The following is a 16051-nucleotide window of genomic DNA, read 5'->3' on the forward strand; positions in this document are numbered from 1 at the left end:
ATGTTTGGGTTGTAATCTTCTGATGCTTGGAACTCAAAACTCATGAGGCTTATCAAAAAATTAGTAGATGCTAAAGGACCATGATATTGATGTTCATAATAACCTCTCTTAGTTCTGGGAGATTCAATTTTGTTTGGAATTGACACAACCATCTCGATTGATGCTAAACTTTATAGTGTTCCTTAGTGAATTAGTGCACCATTGTGTAACTTTTGAACTATTCATTGTGGAATCATTTTGTTGGCACTATTAGCTCTCAATGGCTGGGTAAACCCTGTTGGAATTATTTTAGAAAAACTAAGGGGGGTGAATCAGTTATTCAAGGTCTAGATGTATAAAATAAAACTTTTCACAATGCAGTGAACCCATAAAACTTTCTCAACCATGCATGCATTCATTGTGTGTTAAACAAATTTGATATGTTACTGAAACATTAATATGCAGAAATATAAAGCATAAAACACAACACATCAATCAACACATTGATACAATGATTTAAAATGGAAACCCAATTTGGGAAAAACCACTAGTAACATGCTACTACTTCTTCACTCTTCTAAAGTGATGCCCTATTTAAGGCCAACCCTATTAAAGGTTACAACACACATTTTTAAATGTGACCCAGTTAAGGGATTTCAATCACCCTGTTAAAAGTGAGCCTTATTAGAGGACTTTAAGCCATTCGCTTGGAATGCCACCCTATTAAAGGATTTTCCAATGACTGTTAAGTAAACATTTCTCAAAAGGATTTACCATAATCTAATACAAGTGTTAGATAGTAATAGTAGAGCTTTGATTCGATACAACTTACAACCCTACTTGTAGATTATAGATCACTATTTAGTCCTCAACTCTACTTGGCTTCCAATCTTTGTAGTTCTGATAGCTTGTTCACGTTCAAGCATTCATCCTCATTAAGTCTTCTTGCTTAGTTCACCATTGTAGACTTCTTCTCTTGAGTCACTTGATGAAGCAAACCCTCTTCCTTCTCCTTGTCATATTTTCACATTCAAAACTCTCTAACCTCTATCCAATGTTGCTTCATGACCAAAAATCCTTACATATAGGAATTTAGAACTATTTTTATTGCTCATTATCCATCTCAAAAATTAGGGTTTTGAATGGATTAGGTAGGATACAATGTATCTACCCCATATCTTGTCTTCTCTAGAAACTTCTCCTAGAATCCATTTGAATTCACCTCCAAAATGGTTTACATGAGATTCTGTGCCTCCAACTCATCAATCTTATCTTCCTCCTAATTTACAAGTTCCAAGAAAATAAACTTGTCAACTTTTATTTGGTGAATCTTTGATCTTTTTCATAATGTAGTAGCTCGACATTATCAATTTACTGATGCTGAGCACATACTGTGTTACTCGGCATCTATTGTAAAATCACTTATCATCAACTAGATTTTACTAGTGCTTGACATCTATTAAAAATCACTCACCATCTACTAACTTGCTTGACACCTACTATCTTTCTTAGGATCCACTTGAAATCACTTTCACTCAGCTCCCACTGACTTTTTCCTCGGCTTGCACTAACTTTTCTCAGCACCTTCTATCAACTTGGTCAAGCTTAGCAAATAAACTTTGTCTAACATTATTCTTTTGAACTTTCTAATTATAGCCAATTATTTTGTAACCTCAAGTAGATCATGAATACATTATGTTATCACTATCTTAACTAATTCTTACACTTCAATGCATAATCATAACTCAACCTTTCCTCTAGGTAATTTTGCTACATATTTTTGATCAAATCCTCTTCATCAATCAACTAAGTGATAGTGCTTGAAACATATAAGTAATTGTCTTACCAACATATAGAAGGTTTGACATTAGTGTTAAAATAATGATTGAAAACATACAGTCTTCTTTCAACAATCTTTCCATTCAAATGATCTTTTCAATCATATATCAACAATCTCCCTCAATCATATATTAATAGTCTCCCTCTTTGGCATTAATGGAAAACCAAACTGATCAACCAGAAAAACAAATGATAAACTAACTAGATCAAAATAGTAAGGCAATAACAAAAAGAAAGCTTGTGAATAAAACTTCTCCCTCTATCAGAAACTCCCTGTTAGGTTACAAACTATAACATTCTCTTCTGTCATGGATCAAAAAAATATCTAAATATCTCCCTCTTTTGTTTTCTACTTTCTCCCTCTTTCTTTCATTCAATCTTCTAATCTTCTAATGATGTACTCAATTTATTGCTCCTCTTGTGCATTGAACTTTCTATGTACTTTCTCTTTGTATTTTCTTCTTTAATCATATTGATTAGTTTATTGTACTTTCTCCCTCTTTGACAACAATGAAAAAGACATATACTTGACACTTGGTATCTTTGATATATGTAGATATAAGCTTTTGCAGGCTCTTCAATTTTCTCCCTCTGTCACCTTGCTTCTGACTAATTTGAAATTCTAGCTCTGTAATTACTTTAGGCAATTTCTTAAAGTAAGATCCACTGAATCAATTTGTATGAAATGCATGCCAGCTTGTTTGATGTAGGGTACTCCTTCTATCTTTTACATAGCCTTTGATAGGGGTATCACCACTAATTTACCTCTCAGATACTCATAAACATCCTTAGGTAATGCTTTGGTGAAGATATCAACAATTTTCTCCTTTATGTTGATATATCCCATCTTCACCTCTTTGTCTTGAACCAACTCCCTTACATAATGATACTTTATTGCAATGTGCTTTGTCTTTGTATGCATAAAAGGATTGTTTGATATATTTATAGCACTTGTATTATCATAATAAAGTATCACAAGTTCAATTATCTCTTCCTTCATTCCCTTTAGTAATTGTTTGATCCATACACTATTTATGCAATTAATAGCAACAGAAACATACTTTGCTTCAGTAGTAGATTGGGAAGTACAACTTTTCTTCTTGCTTATCCATGTAACAAGTCTTCTACCTAAGAAAAATGCTCCTCCACTAGTGCTTTTTTTGTCATCAATATTTATAGCCCAATTAGCATTAGTGTAGGCTTTCAGTTCAAACTTTTCATTATTCTTATAGTATAAACCATACTCTTCTATTCCTTTCAAGTATCTCATTATCCTTTTCACTACCATCAAGTGATTCTCTCTAGGGTTAGTAGAGAATCTAACAACTATCTCCACAACTAATGCAATATCAGGTCTATTGTGTACTACATATTGCAATTTTTCAATCATGGATATGTATAATGTTTGATTGACCTCAGTTGAATCATCATTCTTTGATAGCTTGAGTGTTGTTACCATAGGTGTACTTACTGGTTTTAAATCCTCAAATCCAAATTTCTTCAATATCTCCTTGACATATTTTGATTGAGTGATATATACACCATACTTCATTTGATAGACTTGTAATCCCACAAAGAATTTGATCTCACCAAACATTGACATTTCAAACTCTTGCTTCATCTGATTTGAAAAATCTTTACACAAAGCATCTTGACCTCCAAATATTATGTCATCAAAAAATATTTTAGATAATAGTATACCTTTTTTTTAATCTATCTTCATGTACAAATTGTTGTTATCATCCATGCTTTCAAATTTAATCTTAAAAAGATAAGTATGAAGTCTCTCATAGCATGCTCTTGGTGCTTGTTTCAATCCATAAAGGGCTTTGTGTAGTCTATATAGCATGTTCTTATTGTTTTTATCCACAAATATTTATGGTTGTTCTATATAGACCTCTTCTTCTAATATGCCATTTAGAAATGTAGACTTAACATCCATTTGATAAACTTTGAAACCTTTGTATGTAGCATAGGCAAGTAGAATTCTTACTCCTTCCATTCTTGCAACAAGTGAAAATGTTTCACCATAGTCTTTTGCTTCTTCTTGTGCATACCCTTTGTAGAGTATTCTTGCTTTGTTTCTTGTCACTTCACCATTCTCATCCAACTTTTTTTGAATACCCATTTTGTGCTAATCACATTCTTGTCTTTTGGTCTAGGAACTAGACTCTAGGTCTTGTTCTTTTCGATCTGATGAATTTCTTCTTCCATGTCCTTGTACCAATCATCATCTTCCAATGCATCTCTCACTATCTTAGCTTTCTTCATTCTTAGCAAACATGATTCACTTCTCAACCTATTTCTTGTCATTGGCCTTACATCTTTGTCTCCAATGATTTGACTTATAGGATGGTGTCTTTTGACATATTTGGATAGTCTAGGCTCAATTCTTGTGGTTGCATTCTATCTCTCAACTTTAGTATCACTATGTGCATCTCTATTAGGTGTTTTAATATCTCTTTCATGTATGCCAACCTTAGAGTTAGATTGTGCATTTTCCTCATTCTGCAACTTGACATCTAAATGCAACTCAACATTCATAGGATGTGACTCAATAGTTGTTGAAACTTGATGCTGACTTGCTGCATGATTTGTATCATCTTCTTTAGTAGACATTCCTTCATAATATTATATAAATGTCTTATAATCTTCTAGTTCTTTTGTAGATTTATCTTCATGTGCTTATGTAAACTAATCAAAATTCACATTTCCACTTTCCATAATTTTGTTAGTGTTAGTAATTACACACTTGTAAGCTTTAGTTCTTATGGAGTAACCAAGGAATATACCTTCTTCATTTTTTGCATCAAACTTTTCACTCCTAACATCTTTAAGAATATAGCATTTGCTTCCAAACACCTTAAAATATTTCACATTAGGTGGATGACCATACCATAATTCAAAAGGTGTTGAGTGAGTATCTTTATTTACTTGCACATGGTTCAAGGTGTATACAATAGTACTTACAGCTTCTCTCTAGTATTTTAGAGCAACATTTTTCTCCATCATTAGTGTTTTGGCATAGTCCATTATAGATCTGTTTCTTCTTTCAAAAATTCCATTTTGTGGGGGGTCCTAGGTGTTGACATCTGTCTCTTGATTCCTCTATCATTGTAGAACATCTAAAACTCATGTGAAGTGAATTCACCTCCTTTTTCTGATCTCTAACATTTCAATCTCTTACCTATTTATTTCTCAACTCTTGCAAAGTACCATTTAAAAATTTAAAAATCATCTAATTTTTGTTTTAGAAACATGATTGTCATCATTCTAGAGTAATCATCAACAAGAAACATTATATACCTATATCATTTGTAGCTTTGCACTTCAATGGGTCCACACAAGTTAGTATGGACAATTTCAAGTATTTCTTAGAGGTATAAGCTTTATTTTTAAAGCTTGACTTTGTCATCTTGTCTAGTTGACATTGTTTGCACATTATATTTTTTGGTTTCTTCAACTTAGGAAAACCTCTAACTATTTTCATGTTACTTATACTAATTAGATTATCAAAGTTGACATAACATAGTCTCTTGTGCCAAAGCCATACATCATCAAATTTTTTAATACGACAAGTTACATCTTCTATATCCAAATAGAACAGATTACTCCTAGGTTGATCGCCTTTTCCAATCAAGTTTCCATTTGTATCATATATCTTGGAAGATTTCTTTTCAAACTCAACTTTGCAACCCAGATTATTTAGTTGTGACACACTTAACAAGTTATAATTGAATTCTTCAACATAATAAGCATTGTCACATGAAATCTTGTCTATAAGCTTGATAGACCCTTTTCCTTTTATTAAACATGGTGCATCATTACCAAATCTTACACTATTTCCATCATAATAGGTTAAGGTAATGAACTTACTATTGTCTCCAATCATGTGATGTGAGCATTTCCTGTCAATGATCCATTTGTCAGTCTTGTTCACACAAGTCATAAGTGCAGTAGCTTCATCTTCATTTGATTCATCTTTCATTGCAACACATACCACTTTTTCATCATTTTCATCAGAGTTATTTTCATCAGCAATGTAGCATGACTTCTTTCCTTTATCCCTGTAGTCTCTTCCATCATCTTCTCTTCTATTTTTGTGCTTATTCCCTTCTATGAAGTTCTTCTTCTATGCACATCTTGCTGCAATATGACCAACTTCATTGCAATTGAAACAAATGATAGGTAGCTTACCTTTGAATTTAACTTTTCCTTTGTGGAATCTTCTTGCCAGTAATGCCTCTAATTGTTCAATGTCTTCCTCATCTATAATACTATCACTGGATGCATACTTTATATTTCCTTTCTTCTTCTTATGCCTTACCTCCTCAAAATTCTTTAGTAACAATTTTTCTTTGAAAGCTAATTCAATACTCTCTAGTCTGTAGTTGTCAAAATTAGATAACTCAAAAGCAGCAAGTCTTCCTACCAAACCTCAAGGGTTAAATCATTTCCTGGCATACATCTTAACTCTTGAATTTCAAACACTCTAATGGCATACATAGACAAAAATGTTCTCAAGACTTTACTTATCATAGTATCATCATCTATTTTACCAGCTGCACCTTTTATTACAGTAATAACTTCTTTTATTCGAGCAACATATTGAGCAATATTTTCACCTTCTTCCATTCTCATGTCATCAAACTTACCTCTGAGGCTCTCTAATTTGGCTCTTTGAATATTTTTGTCTCCTCCAAAGATGGTGTTTAGGGAATCCCACATCTTCCTTACACTTTTAAGGTATTTGATATCGTCAAACTCAGCATAGCTTATGGCAGAGGTAATCTCCAACATAGCCTGATTGTGCTCTTTCTTTTTCTTCAAATCTTTAGTAGTTAGGGCTCCTATTGGATCAACATGTTCTAATGTAATGCAATTTTATACATAATCTCCAAGTCCTCCAAGATGTAGCTTCATCAAACTTTTCCATGTAGGAAAGGGATGTAGGAGCATCATGCATCAAGAAAAAAAAGTGGACATCTTCAAAGTTTTAAAAAAAAAAAATTGGAGGAGAGAGAAAGTGACAAAAATAGGAAGAAAAATAAATAAAAATAAAAAATAGAAAAAAATGAGAAATTCCTAATTTCAAGGTGCGTAGGTGGCATGAATAAAAAAATAAGAAAATAGTTGGCATTCCATTTATCAAGGTGTGTAGGTAGAATTCTAGAAGGTTGGGGATAAATCATGTATTTAATATTTGTTGGGCACTTAGTTGTATTTGTGTGGGAATTTAATATTTATTTAAAGGTAGTTTTATTTACCTTTTATCCCACATTGGTTGTTTTTGTAATGTCTTGGGCTAGAAGTGCCTATTTAAGCAAGGCTTATTATTATTTTGTAATCAAGTTTGGGAAGTAGAAGTCTTCAAGTGTAATTTCTTTTAGAAGCTCTTTGAGTATAACCTCTTGAAGTATAGGCTCTTCTTGTAGAAGCTTTGGTGAGCAAGCTAGTTAGAAGCTCTTAGTGAGGAATATCTCTTATATTGTAAGAATTTGGAGTTCTTTCATTTGGAGAATATTGTAATGAATTTCAAGTATTAATGGATGCATTATGAAGGATTTTTTCATCTCTTGGTCTCCATCTTGTGTGATATTGGTTGTGAGTTGGTAAGGGTGGTGTGACCCTTCATCAAAAAGTTCGCTATTTAGCTTGGGTACCTCTCTTTTTGACATCTTTATCTTTATGCTTTTAGTACCTTGAAACTAATCTTCTTAAGCAATTGTGCTCTAATACCAATTTTTGGAATTCTTTTAGAATAATTGAGGGTGGGGTGAATCAGTTATTCAAGGTCTAGATGTACAAAATAAAACTTTTCACAATTTAGTGAACCCATAAAACTTTCTCAACCATGCATGCATTTTTTGTGTGTTAACCAAATATGATATGTTATTAAAACATTAACATACAAAAATATAAAGCATAAAACACAACACATCCATTAGCACACTTGACACAATGATTTTAATGTGGAAACCCGATTTAGGAAAAACCACCTGTAACATGCTACTCCTTCTTCACTCTTCTAAAGTGATGCCCTATAAAAGGTTACAACACACACTGTTAAATGTGACCATGTTAAGGGATTTCAATCACCCTATTAAAAGTGAGCCTTGTTAGAGGACTTAAGGCCATTCACTTGGAATGCCACCTTGTTAAAGGATTTTCCAATGACTGTTAAGTCAACCTTTCTCAAAAGGATTTACCCTAATCTAATACAATTGTTAAAAAGTAATGATAGAGCTCTGATCTAATACAACTTACAACCTTACTTGTAGATTACAGATAACTATGTGGTCCTCAACTCTTCTTGGCTTCCAATATTTGCAATTTTGACAGCTTGTTCACCCTTCAAGAATTCATTGTTATTAAGCCTTCTTGCTTAGTTTTCCATTGAAAACTTCTTCTCTTGAGTCACTTGATGTGAAGCACACCCTCTTCCTTCTCCTTGTTAGATTTTTAAATTCAAAACTCTCTAATCTCTATTCAACATTGTTTCATGACCATACATCCCTACATATAGGAATTTAGAACTCAATTTCTCACTCATTATCCATCTCAAAAATTAGGGTTATCGAAAGATTAGGTAGGATACAATGTATCCACCCCATATCTTGTCTTCTTTAGAAACTTCTCCTAGAATACATTTGAATTCACCTCCAAAATGGTTTACATAAGATTTGGTGCCTCTAGCTCATCAATCTTATATTCCTCTTGATTTACAAGTTCCAAGAAAATAAACTTGTCAAATTTTATTTGGTGAATCTTTGATCTTTTTCATAATGTAGCAGCTCAACATTATCAATTTACTGATGCTCGACACATATTGTGTTACTTGGCATCTATTGTAAAATCACTTAGCATCAACTAGATTTTACTGGTGCTCAACATCTATTGAAAATCACTCAGCATCTAGTAACTTGCTTAACACCTACTAACTTGCTCAACATCTACTAGAAATTGCTTTCATTCAGCTCCTACTATTTTTTTGCTCAGTTTGCACTAACATTGCTCGGCACCTTCTATCAACTTGGGCAAGCTTAGAAAATGAAAATTTTCCAACATTATTCTTCTAAACTTTCTAAGTGTAGCCAATCATTTTGTAGCCTCAAGTAGATCATCAATACATTATGTTATCACTATCTTATTTGATTCTTACACTTCAATGCATAATCATAACTCAAACTTTTCTCTAGGTACTTTTGTTACATCTTGTTGATCAAATCCTCTTCATCAACTAACTAAGTGATATTGCTTGAAACATATAAGCAATTATCTTACCAACATGTAGCAAGTTTGACATTAGTGACAAAACAATGATTTAAAACATACAATCTTCTTTCAACAATTTTTCCATTCAAATGATCTTTTCAATCATATATCAACAATCTCCCTCAATCATATATCAACAAAACCCTAGTGATGCTAGTTTTTTGACCATGGAGAGCCTAAAACATTTATAAACACCCCAAACTAGAGTGTCTCCATGGTGCCCTAAGCACGTTTTGGTTGCAATCTTTTGATGCTTGTAACTTAGAACTTATAAGGCATATTAACAAAAAAAGATGCTAGCTGACTATGATATCAATATCCACAATAACCTTTCTTAGTCATGGGAGATTCTATTTCATTTGGAATTGGCACAACCATCTCATTCAATGCCAAAGCTCACAATGTTTCTCAATGAATTTGTGCACCATTATAGAACTTTCAAACTGTTCATCCCTAAAAATTTCATGAACACCACAAATCAAATTTCCCACAATGTGCATTAAAAACACTTGAGCAATAATCGTTGAGGTTTATAACTCAAATCCCTTTTTGTTGTTTTTGTTTATTGTGTTTGTGGTTAGTTGGATGTTGAAATATTTCAAGGGCTTGTCTTTGCTTCTGCCTATTTTTTCTTAAGGAGGTATTTTGGTTTTTGAGGTTGCTTAAATCCAAGGTTTCATGGGGACAGGGGTACTTAGGGTACTAGTACGAGTATGTGTATGACTATTTTTCAAAATAGGGGATGGGGGTATTTGGGTCTACCAAACTTTATTTTTTATTATACTTTTATATTTATAGAAAATCTAAAATTATGAGTCATGAAAATGGTTTTTCAAAAAAAGAATAGTAATAAAGTTTGCAAATGTAATATATTGTTTTCAATTTCAGATTTGTTATATGTTTGTGATAATGATATATGATAAATGTTTACATGAATGATAGAGAAGGTGGACTTTACACATGAACAAGAAGATCATAAACCATATGACAATAACATATTGCAAATGATAAAATTTTGACTTGAACAATAATAAAGTTTATTGTTAATCAATATTGTATCAACATTTCAAACTGATTAGGTATTGAATTAAGATTCATAAACAACAAGCTGATATGAAAACAAAAAACATTAAAAAAATCAGAATTCTTAATCAAAGTCCTTATCTATGTTGCTCTCCACAGAGTAACTAGTAACTGAAATACACATACCCATCCCTTGGGTACATGAATATGAGTACCAAGGGTGTGGGTATGAGTACCCATGCAACTTTTCTTAAATCTTTGGAGCAGTTCAATTCTTTTCTATTAGTGTGATATTTATTTCATAAACAATGAACAAGATTATAATGAACAAGACTACAATGAATAAGATTTCATAAACCATATACGAGATTCCAATGAATGAGAATTTAATTAACGAGATTCTAATGAACATTATTAAAATAAAAAAGATTCTACACTATAAAAATACACATGCACTATAATTCACAATAATATAGCATATCAAAATATATAATCATATATAAATTTGATGCAAATGTATGTCAAAATGTACATCCATACATAGAATATGGAAAATGCTATCAAATTATGTATATGAAATCAAATTTTATACATAAAATATGTCATATTGCATCTACAAATGTACCCTAAGTCATCCCTAAAAAATGATTGTATCCTAGCTTATGGGAGGATGATCAAAATGGAGCCTCTTCAATGCACTCTTTGAACTTGCTAGAGCTTGTATGAAGAGAAAAGAAAAAATCCAAGTTAGACTAGTTTATTAAATGATTTGTACATAAAATAAATAAAATAATTCAAATTCATATTGATCAATAATGAAGGAAACTTCATTTACCTCTCTCCCCACCTTCCTCTACCACTCAAGACTCTTCACAAATGTCCTTGGTAAAGCACACACCTCACCAAGTCCTACGTAAACATGTTTGTATGGTTGTCAAATTGATTTAATACTTAAACTATAATGTTATCAATATGACATAATAAATTAATAACATAATCAATAATTCAAATTATAATTTACCTTAGGTGATTTCTTATCGACAAATGTTGATTGAATGAGAAAAGATACAAAGCTCTGCCAACCCTCCTCTATCACATCAAATGTTTCCTATGATAGTTAAAAATATATTTTCTACAATGATGACAATCATTTCTTTATAATATAATAACATTAAGATAAGTAAAAAATAAATAAAATATATACATACTATAGGGCCATCCCTATGAATAGAGATGGTTAAGGCTCTACAATGGTGAATCTGGGTATGTGTACCATTACAGGCTATCCCCTATAAGGTAAAAAATAAAAAAAAAGTTCATTAATACAAATAACTAAAAAGTACATATTTCTCTATATATGCATTTAATGACTTTAATATATATAATTAGCTTTCCCTTGTCAATGGTTAGTGGCACAACCCCCTCACATTGTCACCCACTAGAAGGTGAAACTTGCAAGAGAAAAAGAAGATGAGAAATCATATAAAATAAAATATCAAATGGGAAATTAATGATTAATTAAATAATACATACTGTAGAGGTCACAAGACTAAATGAAATAGTCGAATGTGTGACACCATCCAAATCTCTCCTCTCCTCCTCTATCATTATAGCTAGAGATAAATGAATAACATAATGTACATAAGTTTGAAGTTATAAAATATTTTTAATGTAAATATTGATTTAAAATTAAATATTCTATGATGAATCAAATTTATAGACTTGTCATAATAGAAGGAGCCCATGTCTCTGCTTGCCCCTCCTCGTCTCCCATAGGAGCTATGCTTGTCTTTGCAGCCATGTTTGTTGTGTCATCATCCCCAAACTCAAAATTAGTAAGTGGACCTATAGAAAGATTCTTCCACATAAAACAAATATGTGACACACAAACATGTGAGGAAGTGCCATATGTACTAGTGTCAACATCATCAACATGAGCAGGCAATAGTGACCTAGTCTGGGTGACTAGTAGACTAGTCAAATGATGAATGGCTTTAATAGATGGCATGCTAGCCTCAGTGATGACATTAGGATGGTATAATAGAGGAGGGAACAAATGTAGTGGCTTTCCTTCACTTTGCCCTGGGTCTATCCTATGGAGCTCCACCTCCTATACCCATATTTGACCTCATGCCCCAATAATTAACTTTGTGCCCTTTGACAAACTCAACATATAATTTTTTCAAGAAAAATATGTAGACCTCCAAATTTTTGTGTGGTGTCTTGTCAAAAACCATCCAACAAAAATTCCAAAAATGAGTTCTAATGGCCTCATTAGTGCACCATTTTCTTGACAATTTTGGATTTCTAGGGTCAACTACTTTACCAATTTTTGGGTTAGAAAATAGGTTGGTTAATTTATTTTTACTAATATTAAGGGCCAAAACCCCATCATAATTCAAACCATCATGAAACTAACATTGCATCTCATCAAGACAAGAAAGAGTTGCATCACATTGCTCGTTAAGGGTCTCAATATTAGCCATGATAGTGTTAAGGGTGGTTAGAATAGGAGATAAACTAGGGATAGAGTTATATGTTTATTGCACAACCCTCAATTGATTGAGATTTTCTTCAATTAGGTTTTGAATTTATAGAGGGTTTTGAGGGGTAGTGGTGGTTTTGGATTATTTTCAGGATCATTGTTTGATGGGGGATTGTTTGGGAGTTGGTTAGGGTCTGTCATGCCTATTTATAATGTAAATGAACATATATTTATAAATTGAATAAACAATTTATCAATCTCAAACTAAAAGAATTCTATTTTCATTATAAAAATGTAAATTTAAAAAAATAAATACTAAATCAATTAAAAAATGATAAAAAATGGACTTACTAGTGTAATACCCCAAAATTGGCTCATTGCCATTATACCAATTTTGGTCTATTTTGATCAATCCTAAGACCTATTCTAATAGGCAATTCTTATCTTGCTATTCGCTACTTGACTTAATTGTCATATGCAGAAAACCCTAATATGCATTCATCATATTTCCTATTTAATTCCTATAGTACTCACTCATATTAGCTACATTAAACCTATTTGATTTAAATTTAATTTAATCTAAAAGTATTCATACTTTATTAAATTAAATTATCTCCTAAGGCTAATTTACTATAGGGTTAAAATTATTTAATATAATAAATATGCCTATTTTAATTAATTAAATGAAATTGTTTAATTAAATAGAATAGGTATTTATGGGAGCATATCTCATTTTATTAAATTAAATATTCTTCCTAAATCTTCTCTTTAGCTCTAAATGGAAACTTTGAGTGAACTACTTCTCAAAATCAGAATCAATCTAGTTAACTTACTATCTCACTCATGGCAAGTTCAATTGACTGCTCATCACATTTAGATCATAAAAAATTCACTTCACCTGCACAAGGAAGTTTCCATCTTAACTAAATCTTTGCTTCAATTTTGACTATTGATCTGAGTTGATCTCACTCGTTGATGGATTCCAGGAATTCTATTTAAGGGACTCATAATTCCTTATCAAAAAGGTGGAATTGAATTGATATCAAATTGCTATTGAAATTCATACTCACTTAGCTCACTTATTTGTACACATTTATATTCCTAGCTTAATCCCATTTAGTTTAATTATGCATATGCTTAATCTAGTTCATTTTACATGTTCTAAGGTTAATTACGTAACACATTTAGAATACTTTGCACATTCATCTAGACTAGCTGCATTTCTTTAAATCATTCGTTCTTAGAGGGTCTGGTTGCCTACACCTCAAATATGAGGATATTAAATAGGTAAAACCCCTCTAGATAGAAGGCAATAGGTCACCTCAGTGGACTATTCTTGGGTGAACAATCTCATGTTCATTCTAGGATAAATCCATAAACAAAGACCATGTTGAAGTGTGTGTGTTAACAGAGGCCACATATTCACGCATAAAACTAGTAGTTGGATGCAATTTAGGGTGAGAAAATGGAAATGCATTAATCATATACCTAATTTCTTATTAGATACCAAATTTTAAGCTTGTGAATGCTTGAAACAAATGAGGAAAACAATGCTCAGGTTTTTTTTATATAAAATGTATGTGCAAGTTTTGGGTATCTGATATATTAGATACCCAATATATTAGATAGCCTTTTTTTTTTCTTTGGCATTAGGACTAGGGGAAGAGGTCAAATGAAATTTCAAATTTCTTTTGAACATTTTTAGACTAGTTTTTTTTTTCCACATTACCAATTTTTGTCCACCATGATCCTACACATACCCCTCTTTTCTTGGTAACTAGGCCTTCTAGGGTCTTTTGGATAGTAATATACTTTATAGATATTTTATGTCTATTTATAGATTAATTTCCTCCTATGTACTATAAGTTGAGTGATTGTATCGGGCATTGATAGATCAGTCTTTTGGTGCAAAGACAAATCTATTTTAACAAGTGGTATCAGAGCTTGGTCACAGGTTTAAATCCTTAGACCCTCAGGTAACATTGAGGGAGAGATTGTTAGAAATGTATTCATCACTCCCTTAGGATTCATGACAAGGGCTTAACCACTTCCTATGTACTATAAGTAGAGCAGTTGTATTGGGCATTGATAGATTAGTCTTTTGGTGCAAAGACAACCCCATTCTAATAGGTTTTAATCATATTTTGATTTGCACTTTAGAAACTATAGGTTCAAACTAGACTTTCAACTATGACTCTATTTTCTATTTTCTATTATCTAATATGGTTAGCAACTTTTTTCTAATGGTTTTCCTTTTACAATTTAATTGGTGTTTCTTTGTCTTTATAATCTCATTGTTTGATATCTTTTTCTAATGCATATACATTATATATGTATGTATGTATGTATGTATGTATATAAACATACACATATACACACACACAGACATACATATAATTATTTATATACATCTATGTATATATATGTATATACATATATATAATATATGTATATCTATATATGTATAGACACGCATACAAATTATTTCTAAAATGGTTAGACTTCATTAGCTATTCAATTTCTCCTTACCTTGCCATGGTTTATAGCCTGGTTTGTCTCATGTCCCATTTCTTCAGTTATATTCAATTTCAAAATGGATTTTAGAAGTAATTTTTGGCTCTATGTACTTCTATAGCAATGGATATTCCACTACAAGATGGTTTTTAGGGAACAATGATCTTTTTGTTGCAATTGATAATGGGTTTCTTGTTGTTTATTTCTTTTGGTTTGTTGTTTTCCTTCTTCTTTCAGCCTTTCTGGAGGTCATATAGCCTACTTTAGTTATCCCTTATATTTCTTTGTCTTTAGCCCTAGATAAAGGATTTCATGATCTCTGTAAAAAAATTTCATTTAAGATTGAGCATAGCTGGCATATTGGGTCGTCTCTCTAGTTCTCAGTGATGGATGATGGTATCCCAAATCAATTTGTATGTCCATAACAAGGAGTTATCAAGTATGAAGAATTTATTTTTGTAAGCTTTTATTTCATCTAAGCTTTGGTATGTTTGGAATTTTGTCTTGTTACAAGGTATATATAACCAATATGTGACAATCATGATAAAATACAAGGTAGAAAGTCCTTAGCCAAACTTAGTATTGTTACAAAAATGGTTGAAAAAAGAAAAAAAAGATCAATGATTTACTTTAGGTTAGAAAGGGGAAGCTCCTTCCCATGGAGCCATGAATCTTACTATATGGAATGTTAGGGGCTTGAATTCCCTTAAGAAATAAGTTCTTTCTTAGAGTACAATTTATCTCTTTTCAAATATGATATAATCTTATCTCAGGAAACTAAAATTAATAAACAAGAAAAAAAATTTAGAGGAAAATTAGGAGTTTGGAAGACACAACAAGTAGAATCAGCTAGACTATTTGGTGGGATTAGGATTGTTTGGGATCCTAGGAAGGTAAATTTTGTTCCTCAAGTTTTTAGTAGTAAGTGGATGAGGG

This window comes from Cupressus sempervirens, chromosome 1 (genome assembly GCF_028749045.1).
Source record: "Cupressus sempervirens isolate cs-2001-9-10 chromosome 1, ASM2874904v1, whole genome shotgun sequence".
Classification (NCBI taxonomy): Eukaryota; Viridiplantae; Streptophyta; class Pinopsida; order Cupressales; family Cupressaceae; genus Cupressus; species Cupressus sempervirens.